Source organism: Diorhabda carinulata, chromosome X (assembly GCF_026250575.1).
Source record: "Diorhabda carinulata isolate Delta chromosome X, icDioCari1.1, whole genome shotgun sequence".
Taxonomy (NCBI): domain Eukaryota; kingdom Metazoa; phylum Arthropoda; class Insecta; order Coleoptera; family Chrysomelidae; genus Diorhabda; species Diorhabda carinulata.
Window position 1 is genome coordinate 50,651,629 of NC_079472.1, and position 16,862 is coordinate 50,668,490.

A 16,862-nucleotide genomic window follows, 5' to 3' on the forward strand; every position below is an offset into this window, starting at 1 on the left:
CTTTAGATTTTACATAGATCATTAGAAGTCAGGATGTTAGTCATTACTGTAACAGAAGATAGGTTTCTAGGACTTTGGGAACGAAGAATAAAATTACTGTTCTCAATATTTCAGTGGAAGCTGCAGCATTTGGATAGCTTTAGTGACATGTTGTTGCTCCGAAGTTGAATATCAAAAGGTTTTTTCAGTATGTTTATATGAACTTGAACTTTTACTAGCAATTGTGAAATGTCACCTTTCATTATGTTTTGCTTTGGCAATGAAAAGAATAAATTTCTTATCAAAAATGATCTATGTAAAATAGCTTCATGATACTGGTCGTAGTAAACAAGATTTTTTGAAATAACTCATTCTCATGCAGATGAACTTTTATTGAACCTACAAATAAACCTAACAAAAATCGTTGTATTGATAAGGTACGTTATTGTATTAACTGTATTTCTATTTTCATTTCTATGAACACTCATTCGAGACTCATCAATGACACAATTTATTTTGATTAGCTGTCATAATATGTCAATAAAGTTTAGTATGTAACCCCCTTTTTTAAAATTTATGTGACTCAAAGCAAATTTTTTGTGACAATTCAAGGTGAGAGAACATTTTATATAATCTGACATTAGATGTTAGTAGTTCTCTGTTTTGCAAAAGTAATAAATTTAAAAAGTACTATCATATCGTGCTAGTTTACCAAGACAAGTTTCCAAACGCTTATATAGATGAGTAAAAAGGTATAATCGTTTCTCCATTCATATTACATTAGTGTTTGGGACACGATAACGCTGTTAATTGTTTACAAGCCCAGAGTTAGAGGGATCAATATTAATTCATTTTGCATCCACTACAGAAAATGAATTAACTGTGCCTATTTCATCTCATTACTCAAATAATTAAGTTGTTTTTCATTATTATACAATGACTTAATGTATTTAGTCTAACTAAAAATGAAATTAATCAAGTGAAATGAAAACATTCAAGTTAAATTGCCATACATGAATCACAACCATGGGTGTTATAAACTAATGACCGTTTTTTAATGAAATAGTTGAACCAGCAGGTAAATATATTCTAGGATTAAAATAGAATAGTTGCCTTCAAAAGTCCCGAGAGTTAACTGCTAATTACGAATAAAACATCCATAAAAGGGGCAGGTGGTATTTTGTTCAGTATTTATTAGCATTTGGATATTTGGTGTGTTTCAGTAAATATATAAGAGAAAAAGCTAAAAATTCTATTTTGTTGTTGGTAATGAGAAGAAGATAATTATTATATAATAGAGATGATACTTCAAATCAGTGGATGCAGTGCCGATAAAAATATATTCTTAACATAATTGAGACTCTGCAATTACACATTGTATCCTTCACATAATGAACCTATGTTTATTGTATTTGACAGATCTTGACTGAAAAGTCGATTCGTTACTGGCACTAGTATGAGAGCTGCTCTGAGGAGTTCCTTTGCGACAACAGATTGCACTTCATGCTTAAGAGGATTAGCGTGGACTAATTTCCATAACTACTCGTGAGACAGAACTAAATCAAAAACCAATAAATAAGAAAAAAAAGGCTGACGATTACCCAGAGCAGAAGGAAGGCAATGGATCTGGGAATAAAGGGGGGACATCTGAAGGAAATCCAGAGAGGCAGGTCGCTCAACAGATGTTTACCAAGCTAAAAAACCACAAACTATGAAAGCAGTGAGAATCACATCATTGGAAAACGTGGGCCGTACACCTGACTAAGAAATCGAGGGTGCAAAGTTAACAGGTGTCCATTTAAATCAAAACAAGGATGAGATCACATATAATATAAAATGAATGTAATCAAAGCCAACTTTATCAGATCTATCCTCAGTACTCAGTACTAGGAGGATCACAATAAATCAGAAAAGTCGCAGTGGAATAGCCACAGTTATGAAGCCTAGTGGATCGTTGGTGGAATTTGACTACTGCCACAATATCATTAAGAGCTGAATCCCATACAACTTACAAATTTTATGCATTTTCTACATTCGAAAAGAAAAACTGTATGTGAAAAGTAGATTTTCTAATACACCTGAATCAGTAGTTATAACGGTAGTGACAATTCAGTACCAATAAAAGCGAAATAGATTGAATCAATAATTCCTCCGCTACTGACGTTGGAATTGGAATGTTTTCATGTACCGATTGTGTAATTGATTGATTTCATTTTTAGTTTGATAGACTATAGCCATATTTTCGATAAAAAATTACGTTGTTGAAACCTCGGTTGAAATAAATGATTTTGAAAATGATTTTGTTACACAGGGAAGTTGATCCTATAAAAGTTGTTATGTTATTATTAAATGATTAGTAACTGACACCACAATAATAATATAACAAGTGCACACGCTGTATATGAGCAACTATAGTCCTTATCGATCCTCCATTTCTACCAGCAGAGATATTTTGAAGGCGGCGCTGCCACACACGACGCCCGAGCCGCGGATGTCCGACGTCGTGATACCAGTAGACCTGTTGGTACGATCGCAACATCACATTTTAATAATTTCCTATGGCCTAAAATTGACAATGTAACTGTTCGTGCTATTTTGTAGTGATTGAAGAATATCAATAATTCGACTATAAGGGTAAGTGATTTAGACATTCTTGAAAAATTAAAATAAAAATTTTGGGGTTAAACTTTTTGATTCCTGTATTTTTATCTAAAGGTCGAATAGCGCGGAAACAACGTAATATAAAACAGATATTAATGAAGTTTGAATAATAATATAACTAAATCTTAGAAATAGTGAAAGATTTAACAAAGATGGAAAACTTTAAGATTGTTTATTTATCAAAAACTTCATCATACATATAAACAAAATTTTTATTGCACTAGGTTATAACAAATAAAAACTTATTATAATACAGACTTATATCAGCCAAAAAATTGTTAATTAGATTCAAACAAGCGAAATTTTTTCTAAAAAAAAACAACCTAAGTTTATATAGAGTCACTGGAGAAGAAAAATAGAATAAATAGGATGATGACAGCATGGAAAAAATTGGTGAAAATTGATAAGTATCATAGATATTCTATCAGAATAATCAGACAAAAATGATAATGGATACAAATCGGGTAGAAGATATTTGCAGGGACAAGATAAGGAAAATATTTCGAATAAAAAAGCAAGATATCATTAGAGGAAAGATAATTTAAAACAAAAGCAAGACGATTAAGGTTAAAACAAGAGTTATTAGAGAATAATGCTAGCAAAATTTTACGAAGAACTTTTGATAACCAGAATGGGGTATGGAAATACTATGCCAAAATAAAAAGCTTCACGGTATGTATGAAATAGTGAAAAAAGCTTCCTAATACGAATCTAATCAACGTTCATGGTATAACAGATGCAGGTTTATATAAGAAAACAAAGGATGAAAAAGTGATATAAAAAGTGAAAAAAAGGGAAACAAAGGTAGCAATTGTAGAAGGTGATTGCACAAGCAAATAGTGTGTAGATTCCTAAAAGATATATTTTTCCGCAGAGTAACTGACAAATACAAGGAAATTTAATAGGGGATTGATTATTAAGAAAGGGAAAAGCTGAACCTATAAAAAAGGAAAGGAATGGAGGCGATATAATTAATATAATAATATATATCAAAATTTTGACAATGGACAGTCAAGGAATATTGAGCACAGAGGCCTCACATTTTCTTATGCCTATTCACGGACTCATTGTTCACCTAGATTTGATGAAATTCAACGAGCTTCACCAAATGAATTTCAAGAAGTACTTAAGACAAGTTTATTAAGATATTAAGGAAAAGCAGAATAATGAGCGTTTGCGAGACTTGTGGTCCATCTTGCCCTCCTTCTAGATACATGCCTCGAGATAGGAGATTATAAGCATAATCGTCGAAAGTATAATTGTAACTGTTGGTGTGGTGATAGTACTAAACATCTATAGTTTTTTCTATGAGAATATAGACTTGTACGGAGAGATAGAGACAGAAGAAATAATCGAAGAAAAAAGATATTTGTTCAAAGCAAAATTAAGTAGGGCCGGTGTATGATGAAAATAGTGGTTCTTTGCAAAGAATGGAAGAAATGAATTGTATTACCTAAATACCGGATATGACAAAACCAATAATAATTCAGACGTTTATTGATTAACCCTGCCAAAATATGTTCATATCCAGACAAATTAAGAGGCATGTTTCATGAGCAAAAAATTTCTACAGCAGCAAAAATAACTATTAAACAGAATAAGAGACATCTTGAAATGTGTTTCGAGTGTTAGAAAAACAGATTTTGGAATATATTCCTTTACTGGATTTGTAGAAATGTGTACGACAAGCATTATCACAGCCATTGTAGATAATTTCACGATTTATCAAATTCTTAATCATTCATGCTACGTATGCTGTATACTGTATACAGCAAAAGGAGCTTCCGATACAGTAGAAAAATATCCAAACTTTATCACCTCTTAGGTGAAATTATTTATTAACATTTAAAATTTGTTTTTCTGTAATTTGTATATGATTCAAAAAAAGTGGTCTACGACTGTATCAATAGTTTTCTTGATTCTCTTCATACCACTTCCGGAACTAGAACTTTTTCCAATGGTAAATCTACCTGATGCATCAACTAGTTTCTTTATTGAAAATTGAACTCTCGCTCCTATTTGTAGTTTTGCTACAAGTTGCACCAGGTTATGATTCCATGAAGCATATTCATTGAATAAAGAAATAAATCTATTCTCTTATTTAAGTTTGACAATTATTTTCCAAAAAATTCAAATGGATTTACTCTTTCGTACATTTCATCAGTTATAAACTGATATCGATTACTATACGATACGATACGATAAATTAGTTTCAAATATATGAAAAATGGTATAAAGAGTTCTCTTTTAATAATATTGTGAAAGTAAGTTCTGTATATTTTCATATTTTTAAAATTAATATGTACTGTTCAATGATATATGCGGCATTTTAATCGATGGATCTAATCGTAATATCATGATTCTGTCATAAAACCTCTGAGTGCTATGTAGTGAAATGTTTATTTATTTATTCATTAGTTCTCCAAGAAATGTTTGATTAGGTTTTAATGCCTCCTGTCATAATTTACAATTTATGATAATTTTCTTCAGAATGTCTCTTTATGGCAAATGGTTTCCTTGACATGTATAGCAATCTAAAAACCTATATATCTCGTAAGCAATAAATTTTATCGAGTTAAGCAAAGAGTACATTTTTGTAAAAAAATCGATTGAAAAATTCATTTTTGCTATCTTTCGATTATACAGATTGTTCGTGTAAAATTTACGGATTAGAATTAGATTAGTGTAGAATTATTTATTCCGTCAACACTACATGGACATACAATCAACCATTAAAAATTCGTAATGTTCGAATGCATCAATCAGAAAATATACTTAAATATAAGTTCTGATTTCACAACATCAAAGGCCTATAGCTCAGAAACGAGGGGTCGTATGAGAAAATTTTTTATGTCGCAGCATAATTTTCATGTCATCAACTCACTCCCGAAATTTTTGCATCAAGTCCCGGAGCACCCGTATATGAATCCCAATACTATGGACCACCCAAGCTGCAGGATTTATTTTGTTTCACGTTTCTTATTTCCTCTGCCACGGATTTCCTTCCACACTCAGTCTAAAGCTATTTTAACAGCAGCAAACTTGTGATTTGTGCTACATCTCAAGTGATATATTATAGCATAGAAAATGTCGGCATCATACTACCTAAAGGAAGTTCTGTCCAAAACGAACAAAAAACACTATCCTGGAACTGGAAACTGGGCGCAATTCCAGATTTTTAGAAATATCGATGTAGTCTGAAAGACTTTGTAGGTAATAATGTCCCTCGCTAAAGTCGGTGAATACGTTAGTCTGGACCGTGCTGAAAAAAAAAGTTGACAAGTCTTTACATTCAAATATTCGGAAGCAAAATGAAATTCAAATATTTGACGAATGCGATGATAATACAACGTTTAGTTTAGGTTGAAATATAATACGAAACAGTAGAATAACAGCTAACAGTCCACTGAAATGAAGAGCTGTGAAGAATAATACAGACGAAAATGATAATACTTAAATTACAAATTATACTGGTATATAATCAGAAAGAATCACAAAAGAGTAACTGACGCAGAGAGAATAAATAATACAATAATAAGAAGAAATATACACAAATGCAAGTTTGAATGAACGCGAGTTAGTACAGGAGGAATCGGGGCATGAGTACCGAAAACTATACGAAATCAATTTTTTTATGCGATCCTCTTCAATTGCCCTACTGATGATGTAAATGCATGTTGCTATGGGGCAAACCCGTGTTATATTGCTTAAGCCGGAATTGTTCAAAAAATTTGCAGGGAATTGTTATTGTTATTGTTATTTTTCAATCAGTCAAATTTTTTTATATTCTCTATTGGAATACAAATGAAAAAGATCCTATGACTTTACATAATGAAGTTCATATTTTTAGAGATATGAATTTTTGAATGTTCGAAAAATCTCGAATTTGGGTACTTTTGACCCATGAAATATATATTAAAAAATATGAACTACATAGAATATTTTTTTTTTAAATTCTTCATATTATAGTTTAAAAATATTCCTAATAGAGATTTGAAAAAATTTCTTTGTTTATACCTGTTTTTTAACTGTTAATTTCGCATGCTCACAAGTTTACGTTGCTTAACTTTTATTATTTTTTATATAATTTTGATTCCAAAAAATGTGCAAATACCATTTATATTTTATTATTGTTATTATAAATGCTTAAATTACTTTGATAATAACAAAAAAGTAATATAAACTGATAAAAAATATGCTTAAATAACTTTTCTAAAATTAATTTCAGAAAAAATTTGTTGAAAACAAATTGTAGACAATTCAATTATTAATAAAATTGATCTTCTTTGGATCTATACATCTATCTGTATATATCCAAAGCAGTGACATATAATGAGAATAAATCTGTAAGAAATAAATAGAGTCCACGAAAATATTCGGAAAATGAAAAGAGATGATTGGGAAACATTTTCGAGTGATATGGATAATTATCTCTACGGTGGACAAAATAAAATATGGGATCCACTCAGGAATAGAAAAATTACTATGGAAAAATGGGTAGAGGTATTTTAGAGAACTCTACGACTCAACAACAAGTACATCAACACAGAACTTACATCAAGATGAGGAACAAATTGAGAGATGTATCATATCTTTGAAGAAAATATAACAAATGGTGACTAAACTGAAAAACAGAAAAGCTTGAGGTATTGACGAAATATCAAATGAGATGATCAAGTATGAAGGTGCCACGTTACACGAAGAACTATGGATTATTTTCAATAAAATACTTGACACCAAGAGTATACCATCAGAATGGAAAGAAAATATTTTGATTCCAATTAGCTTGATGAGTGCAGTACAAATACTTTTCACTAAATTTTAAGCGGAAGAAGTGATGTCATCTGGTATCTCTGAGGAACAGCAGGAATTCACAAAGAACAGGTCTGCTATAGATGCTATTTTTGTGATTCGCCAAATTACGGAAAAAGCTATAGAGTTCAATAAGACAGCCTATATGTGCTTCATCGAACTCACCCAAGCATTTGATAGAGTACGATTGAGGGATGTACTAACTCTACTGAAGAGAAGGAAGATTCACCCCAACATAATAAAAGTAATCGAAGACCTAAAAACATCGATAATTACACATTTATCAGAATGGAAAATAAACTGAGCAGTAGAATACCTTTGACGGCCGGTATCAGATGAGGAGACAGCCCAATTTTGTTCAGCATCATAATGGATGAGATTATCAACGATGTAAAGCAAGCTGGAAGAGAATTCCGGATGGGAAACAAAGAAATAAAAATAGAATGTTATACTGATAAAGCAGTGATCATCTCAGAAGACGAAGATAACTTACAAAGACTACTGAATAGGTTTGAACAAATAGCGAAAGCTCTCAATATGCAAATATCCCTGAAGAAAACAGTATCCAGAAAACAGAGTAGATGGAAAGTCGCAATATACGATGAGAACATGTGACATCAATCAAATATCTAGGGGAACATAACAAGTAATAGAAATCTAAAGAATGAAGTGAAAGCTCAGTGAATGGATATATGACTACTAGGAGCAAAGTCAGAATATACAGTATAGTATAAGACCAGTAATCACATATGCGCTAGAGACCCGAGCAGAGAACACCTTAACTAAGCGGTTTTAAAGAACTGTTGAAATACAACCGATGAGTTCAATAGCGGGACACACTTGAATTGACCACAAGAGAAATGATGAAATAAGGGAGATATGTGACATCCAGTATGTAGTGAGATGGGCGAGAAATCGGCGAAGGGAGAGGAGAGACCACGTGGACAGAATGTCATGTGACAGGTTGGCAAATATTGCAAAGGAAGAAAAACCGAATAAATCCCGACAAACACAACAATTATCTACAAGATGGCATGAAAGCTGGTCTGCATCAACCCAGCTGCAGCTAGGTTGATGCACCAGTGATACAAACACAGAAAGTACGACGAAGAAGAAGAAGAAGATCGCCCAAATTTGAGATTTTTCGAACCTTTAAAAATTCATATCTCTAAAAATATTAACTTACTCCTAGACTAATTGAATTTGAGCTCTGTTCAAAAGAACATTTTAATTTGTTTTAAACATGATAAGCATGCATTAACATTTGTTAACTTCCGTTTAACAGGTATACTTTATGCGCTACTGGAACCTATCTGAAACATCAGAATTAAAAGAAATTGCAAGTAAAAATAATTTTTAATGTAAAAGAAAACAGATTGCGCATCGTCTTTATCCAAACTGTCAACTGATATCAGTGATTTTGTAATGTTTGATGACGAGTGTAAAAACATAGGGTTTTTAATTTAAGAACGAAAAATATGTTGAAAAAAGATCTGGACGCCCTAATTTCATGAATTAAGTCTTGACACAACAAGCTGATGAAAACCTTCACATACTAGCAAGATTTTAATCAAAAGGATTCCTTAATGGAAAATGCTTTAAAATTGACGAAATTGATGGAAAGTTGAAAGAGATTATAACTAACTAATTTAACGGTCAGGTTACAAAGTTCTCTGAAAACGGGATCCAAAAGCTGGTGTCACGATTTGATAAATGTAAGATGTTATCTCTTCACATACTCTTCAGTTTTTGTACGAGGTATAACGCAAAGAGAATTTGGATTTACCAAACACCGCGACTAAAGATCATTTCGAGTAACGTGACAAGGAACGTCGGCGTCGGCCATATTATCGTGCTCGACAAACAATGGTTTTAATCCATTTGTGTATACAGAGAATTATTAATTGTTCCAGAATTGGAAATAAATATCTTGTCTTATATCATCAAAATAATTGAAGAAATTAAATCAGCACTGTTTCCGTAGTACACTGTTTATACAGATTTAAAATATGCAATGTGCGTCTTTGTGGGACAAAAAATTACTTTTCTTTAAAAATGAAATTTTCTATACGTTAAAAGAATGTCTAACTTGATGAAAATGTTTGTCATATGTGTAGGTCTGAAAGCAGTTGTTGCTTGAAGCCAGAATCACAAACAAAGTATTGATTGCGCTCACAAAAATTTTCAGACCATTGCATTGAATAGTTTTGAAAAGCAATATCGTAATTGCAATCAAGCTTATTGGTATTACAAATCCTTGAAGTTTATGGTGAAACAAGAATGTAATTTGATTCCAATTTTTGACCATCACAGTTTAGTTTATGAAGTATCAACTGTTTACTTCCTGTACTCTAAGAAGAAATCGACAATAGGTAGTTGAGGAAGTGACTGCAAAAGAGATGTGAATTAACTTGTGTAGCAGTCACATAACTGTAGTGAATGATAGGAATTCATGCTACATTAGTTGCTTTCCAATTTATTAAGCACTTTGTGCACGGAACCCATGAGCTCAACACTGATGAGTTTGGCACACAAAATCAATTGTAGCAAACTTCAGAAAGTTTTTGTCAATTGTCAAATTTGCAAACATGTCACAAATTATTTATTTATTTATTTATTACCGTGTCCGATTTAAAGGATACTTTATTAATTGTATATAAAATACGTATAATATGGAAGCACTTCTTTGAAACTATACTTTTTAATATATATAACTTCTTTGTCCCTTTTATAGTCTCCATTAAATAATAATGCATATTCCCAATGTGTCTATGAATCTAATAATATCAGAGAATTTTGTTTTAATCAAGCACAAATGTAAATCTAAATAAATCGGAATGTATTTGAAATAAATACCCACTTAACGTCGATTCTACAGTTTGTGTTCATCAAAGTACAATTTTGAAGCTCATTGAGCCCAAACATTTATCTGGTGTTTGGGGGAAAGGGTGAAACGCAACTGTGCTCGACGGACAGATCTTAATAATGACAATTTGGCACAAGGGCTTGAAGCATTGCACATCCATGTACTCGATTGGGTGCTCAAATTGGGTAATTGAAAGCAACTATTAACATAGCGACAGTAGAAAATCCATTTGAAAAAATTGAATAATAACATAACATAATCATAATATAATCTTTTATTGTTTAAGACTTGTAATGTAATTTTTGTGCGATTTTTGAACTAATACTTCTATTTTATATTTTTCTATTCTAATAAAGTTCATTTTCAAAAAAGGTGAATAGAAATGAAATTTGCTCCCATTAAACATTGTTTTATTTCCTTTTTCTTTTCGAAATTATTATGTATTTATGTACTTAATGGATAACTTTATAGTTATAGAAGGAAATTGTTCTTTATTTTCTGTCAGAGCTTATATTTGGCAACGTTAACGATATAAACGACTTCTTTACGACTTTATGACGCAAATTAATCCATTTCAAGAACGGAATTAAACTTAAAAGGCTGAAACTCGTAATTTAATAATATATCTCTCAATCTGCTTTATAAGTAGGTTAATAAACCACCTATTATACGAGGGTTTTTACAAAAAGTGAAACATTCGAGATTGTGGCCTATCCATTTTTGCATACGCTCACACCAATTCTGAAAACTGTTCGCGCGTCATTTGTTTTACAGTGGGTGACAAGGAAAAGTCATTAGGTGATAAATCGGATGAATACGAGCAACGAGACATTGAGATTTTTTCCTTCATATATTCAGTTGATGGACGTACTTCATGGCAGCTGAAATGCGGAATCCATCTGGAAGATATCTTTTCCACACCTAAATGTTCTAATGCCAAAAGTTGCTCGAAGCGATTCTATATATTGTTGTCAAGTATGGCCTTTTTTAAATAATTAAAACTTATCCAACGTAAGCCTTTACGAGTGACTTCAACCTATCAACAACTTACCCAATTTCAAAATCGCCACAGGCTTCACAATAGCAAACGAAAATGCACACAAATATAGTGGTACCACATCTCATTAACACCATCTATTGTTCAATTGTAAAAACTTCAGGCAACCCGTGATGTGCATACATTTTGACAATATCCCTAACAATTACACGGTTAAATTGGTCACTTCTATTGGGTGAAATATTAATCTTGAAGGTAGCGTTAAAATTTAGATTATTTTCAATAGGCTCAGAACTATAATATGATATCAATGAGAAATTTCAGAATTTAGAGAAAACGAATTGAATAATTTTTGTTAAGATTAAAGAGTTATAGTCATTTATTCAGAGATTTTGAGTGAAAAACTGTGTCGTTGTTTTGAAAAATGTATCATATTCTGGACCCAAGTTTACCAAGACGTAATATCCTTGGGATTTTTTGTGAGAAGATATTTACAATCACTGTAGAGAACTATACAAACAATAATACGAGGATATATTGAAAAATTCTTAGCCTACTATTGAATCAAACAAAATTTAAAAATCAAAATATTTTATTACTTATCATATTCTCCTCTTAATTGGATACATTTATTATATGATCCTGCAACGTCTCTAGACCTTTCAAAAAATGTTTCTCCTTGCTCTGCAAACCAGACATCCACAGCTTTTATTACCTCATTGCTGGAAGAAAATTTACGACCTTTTAAACTTTTTTTCAGTTGAGGAAAGAGATGATAGTCAGACTGAGCGTATTCTGGTGAATAAGGGGGGTGTGTAATGCCGAATAGTAATCTCCAGTTATTGTTCTACCCTTATCCACATCAATCATGATTACTCCAAGGCGATCACAGAAAACTGCAGCAAGAACTTTTCCAGCAGATTTTTGGACACGGAACTTCTTGGAGAACCAGAGTGTCGCCATTCCAACGATTGTTGTCCATAGTAACAATTCGGTTTAAGAAGTCTACATCGTTTTCAAATCGAGCACAGATCGAACGCGATGCTTCTACCCTTCTTCTTCTACGACACAGAAACTGGCCTTCCCGCTCGGTCATAATTTTCAATGGAAAATTTACCTCTTTTGAAGCTAGGACATTGATCACCAAGGGTATTAAGCATATCTTCATAAATCTGCTTACTTCTTAACCCTTTTAAATACAGGTACTTGATGATGGCTCGATACTCCAATTTTTCGATTTTCTCAATTTCGGTGGTCATTTGTTTTTATTTTAATTTATTGCATAGCTCTGGTTTACTTTTTTGACGTCAAACTTCAAACTGATACATCTAATAAGTTATTGTTCGTTGATATGGTAACGCAATATTTTGTTCATGCATGGAACTGGTCTAGGCTAACTGGATATCAAACATCCTCGTATCAAGACGTTATGATAAACAATAGATGGTAAAGAAAAACGGAAATAGAAGAAGAAATACCGATATAAAACCAAGCACATCAAACAAATAAAACCTATTAAAAAAGCAATTTATTGACTAAACAAATGAAGATGAGTATATAATAATAATATTGTATGAATTAGAATCGGACTCTATGATGGAAATAGGAGAAAAGAAATTAGGAAAAAGAACGAAAAATGGCAAACAGAATAAGAAAGTTAAGAGAATTAAGCAAGGACAAAATTGGGAAAATAGATAAAGCTCAAAGAATTAAGTGGCTGTGGCAACAAAATACAAACAAAAGAAATAAAAGGCCTGGAATCGAATCTGTTGTTAGTTGTAGAGGAGGAATTAGGGTAGGAGTTACAAGATGAAGGGAGAAAACAAGAGCTGAGAAGAAATGGGAAGTGAATACAATGACGAATTGAGAGGACTGATTCACTCTGTTAAATATATTTAAAAACATACGAGGGTATATTGTTTTTCGCAACAATCTTGGAATTTTTTCATTTTTTCGGTACTTCATTAGACGATAAAAAAGAAATATTTTCTCTAACAAATGCGATCGTTATTTCTTGGGTTTGGTATGAAATCTCAGCGAATTAGCAAAATATTCAAGACTTTTTTGTTTCCTTACTTTAAATAATCACATATCTGGAATCTCAAAACACTGTGACCATGACTTTATTCGCGGAAACAACTATTTTTTGCTTTCTTGGGAGCACGTTCTTTGAGTGAAGTCCTTTGTTTCGACTATTATTTCTGATTCAATAGAACATGGCAATAACCGTGCAGTTGTAATATTTATTCGACTATCGCTGAGTACAAGGGCACGGATTTTATTATCCATTTCTGTAGTAGTTATAGTAAAAGTTCAGTATCATCACTAACAAATCATAACATGGGATGGAGCACATTCAGGATAAGATTAATGTAACTTCTTCTCGATTTTTCAACTGTTTTTTTAAGTACACAAGTTATGTAAACTTCATAGTTAAACAAAAACGGTTTTCCATATGAGTATTGAAACTTATCTATGTGTTAGATTTATGAAAAACTCATTTCTTTTCAATATTTTTTTCTTAAATATAAAATTCTCGGCTTTAGTTTTCAATTTAATACCTTTATTGTTTGTCCAGGTGACTAGAATTATATTTCCAAATTATTTATCACACTGACTGTAATAAATCGACTCAAGAAGGGAAAATTCATGCAGCAGTCTACTCATAATAAGAATACATAAATTATAATAAATGCTAGACTCTCATGGAAGACTATCTGATTATTTTCCTGAACGAAACTATATATTTATCCAGAGGATGTCAGTCAGATATACAGAGTGGTAATTATCATCACGCAATCCACAACCACATGCAAATTTCACATGATCTATTTAATGCAAGCAAAATACCCCTTTCGCTGTCATTCAAAGATATGTTCGGCAAATAATAGATAGTATAATAACTTTCACTGAAGTCTTATAAACTAGATATGTAAAAAATTATAGAGCACACTTTCAAACTGTAGAAAGAGGTGAGTTCGAATTGACGTCTTAGGTATTTAAAAATAAGTAAGATCAAACCAACTGTAATTTTACCACGAACTTTATCTTTTAATTCTTCGATATTCTTGAGTTGATTGATGTATACTTTCGATTTCAAACACCACAAAAAAGAGATCCAACCAACTGTACTCTTTAGAGGCGCGTTTTTAAAAGCTGAATGGGAGTCTATATTTGGCATTAAGTACAGTTCACATTATTCTAGTCCAGTGCCGGAAGGCTACTAGAATAATGTGAACCCGTACTGGAATGTACCATTCCTAAGATCAATCCAGTCCAGTTGACTGGAACGACGGTCTATTTTTCATTCCAACTTGCCCATTCGCGTGCCATTAGAATGAGGTGAATGGTCAACCTATTGCTTGATTATAGGTTGAGCAGTGAACAGGCATTTTGTTTTTTTTATGGAATTCTTCAGAAGCATTTTTCTTATAGTTTTTGAATGACTGGAATTATTTGGACGATATGATCCAGTCCAGCGACTGCAGGTTCTGTAGAAGAGATGGTGAAACACCTGAACACTAAATCTCTGTATGTCATCAAGAGATTGAAAATGAAGAACTATCCTTTATGAAGCAGTCTCAAAGAATAGCTTTAATCAACACGCTGGGACTGTACGAATAGCTGTAACAAACATATGCCGCTTATATTTAGCAAAGCAATAACACATCAGATCTTTCAGGTTACACTGCATGAACAAAGCTATTTTATTCTAGTTTCATTTTAAAAATGTTTACCTATTGCGTATCGTTAATTGAATTCCACACATTTACACATTTATGAACACAAGTAATATTGGTACAGCAAAATATTTCATTTTTTTTTTCATTATTCTGTGTTGTGAAATACTAACAGTTTAAATTGTTCTAATAAAATACGCAAGACTAGTCTGTATTTGTCCATATCTGATTCTCGCAAAAGATAAATTGAAACTCAATTCGAGTAACAAGATCAACTGATTTCTATTTATTTTCACTTTGTAACTGGCTAACGTATAATCTTGTTAAGCAGTTTCTGAAACGCTTTTACTTTTTGAGGTAAAAATACCTTCGTATACGAAATCCTGTGAGATTTTATATATTTTCAATGGAATTTCTGATAACTTTTAGAAAGTTACGAATATATACAATAAAAATGAACATGTGATACCGAATTTCAGTATTAAACGACGGTTTCGATATCATGCATATTTATTAAACATAAAAGAGTCATACCTAATTACCGAACTCAAATTTAGAGTAGAGTTCATTAATTAGTCTCTGATTCAATATCCAGCAATATTAGATATCAATAATTTGAATTGACATATCCTATTAAATTGATATTTCCATGCAGACCGTTTGATTACGAAATAATTTTTTGCGAGGGATTAAATTGTGTCCTTATTTGAGAAAATGATAAGAAAGTTTTAACGGATTAACATCAAATACAAAAATTTGTACGTATTTAAAAGTATATAATTATTGTTTAAATGAAATTGGAAAACCGAATTTAAATATCAAATGCGCACTCGATATTTTCAGATTTATGAGCATGAAAGATTGATGACGTCCATCAGTTATTGAATTCAAATTAATGAACACTGCACTTCATTAATTAAACTTTAATTCAATTCCCTGCTATATTAAATGACAATAAATTAAAATAGCACACGCCCACCAAATCGATATTTTCATTCTGACCTTTTGAATATGAACTATTTATAAGATATACAGGTGTTAGTGGTTTTATTTGAGGAAATACTTTTTGTAAACCTATTTTTACCTTTTTAGCATCAAATACTCAAACTCAAACATCAAATGCTGTCCACTGCCTTGCGAGGCCTCATGTCAAGAACTTGGTGGTGGCTTACCATAATGCGCAACATTTTCACATATTCTGGAATGAGAAAATATCTAGGTTTCATTCTGGATGAATAACTACAAAATTAATGCTACTTACGTGCTCTGGATATGCAGAAGGGCCTTCTGGGTTCTTTTACCGAAAATCATTCACTGGATATACACTTCGATGGTTGAATTTTTTCCCACCTAAGCCATCTAGGGCCCTTGAAGTCCTATTGGACCTTCCTAACTATATAATTCGAAGCCACGAGGACAGTATATAGGCTAAATATCCTCAAAGAATTGCAGGCTGGATTAACTGGCAATGTGAAAATTTGAATGCAGGCTGCGCGTGATTGTCCAGTCATTTTTAACATGGCTTGGAGACATAAATCATTGACAGAGAACAGTGGAGTCTAAGCCTGCACAATTAAATAATTGTGCTTCCTGGTACACAGATGCAAACAGAATGAATAGCTTGGCCACAGAAGGCTTCTGCGAAAGACACCTCAAAATAAGTGAATTTTTTTTCTCTTGAAGAAAGTACTGCGGTCTTTTGAGTCGAACTATCCGCTGCGATGGAAAGTGGACGACATGGAAATACAGTAATAAAATGTGCACACATAGCAGAGCTGCTATAAAAGCCGTAACGATTGGAACGGTGTATTCTAGGCTTCAGTTGCATGAGGGGAAAAGTCCTACAAGAGCATGTGACAACCAGGGT

At 32.2% G+C, this 16,862-nt stretch overlaps 1 protein-coding gene across 4 annotated transcripts in view; it reads left to right on the forward strand.

The window, feature by feature from the left end:
* The first annotated feature begins 476 nt into the window (after window positions 1-476).
* LOC130901547 (acidic leucine-rich nuclear phosphoprotein 32 family member E) overlaps window positions 477-16,862 on the forward strand; it is a 50,766-nt gene continuing 34,380 nt past the window's right edge. The window contains exons 1-2 of one of the 4 annotated variants that reach the window (XM_057813004.1): window positions 477-591; window positions 2,422-2,613. The gene's annotated coding sequence lies outside the window, so the exon portion shown is untranslated. Of the gene's footprint in view, window positions 732-2,421; window positions 2,614-16,862 lie in introns of all 4 variants that reach the window. The other 3 variants (XM_057813000.1, XM_057813002.1, XM_057813003.1) reach the window with 3 other exon arrangements.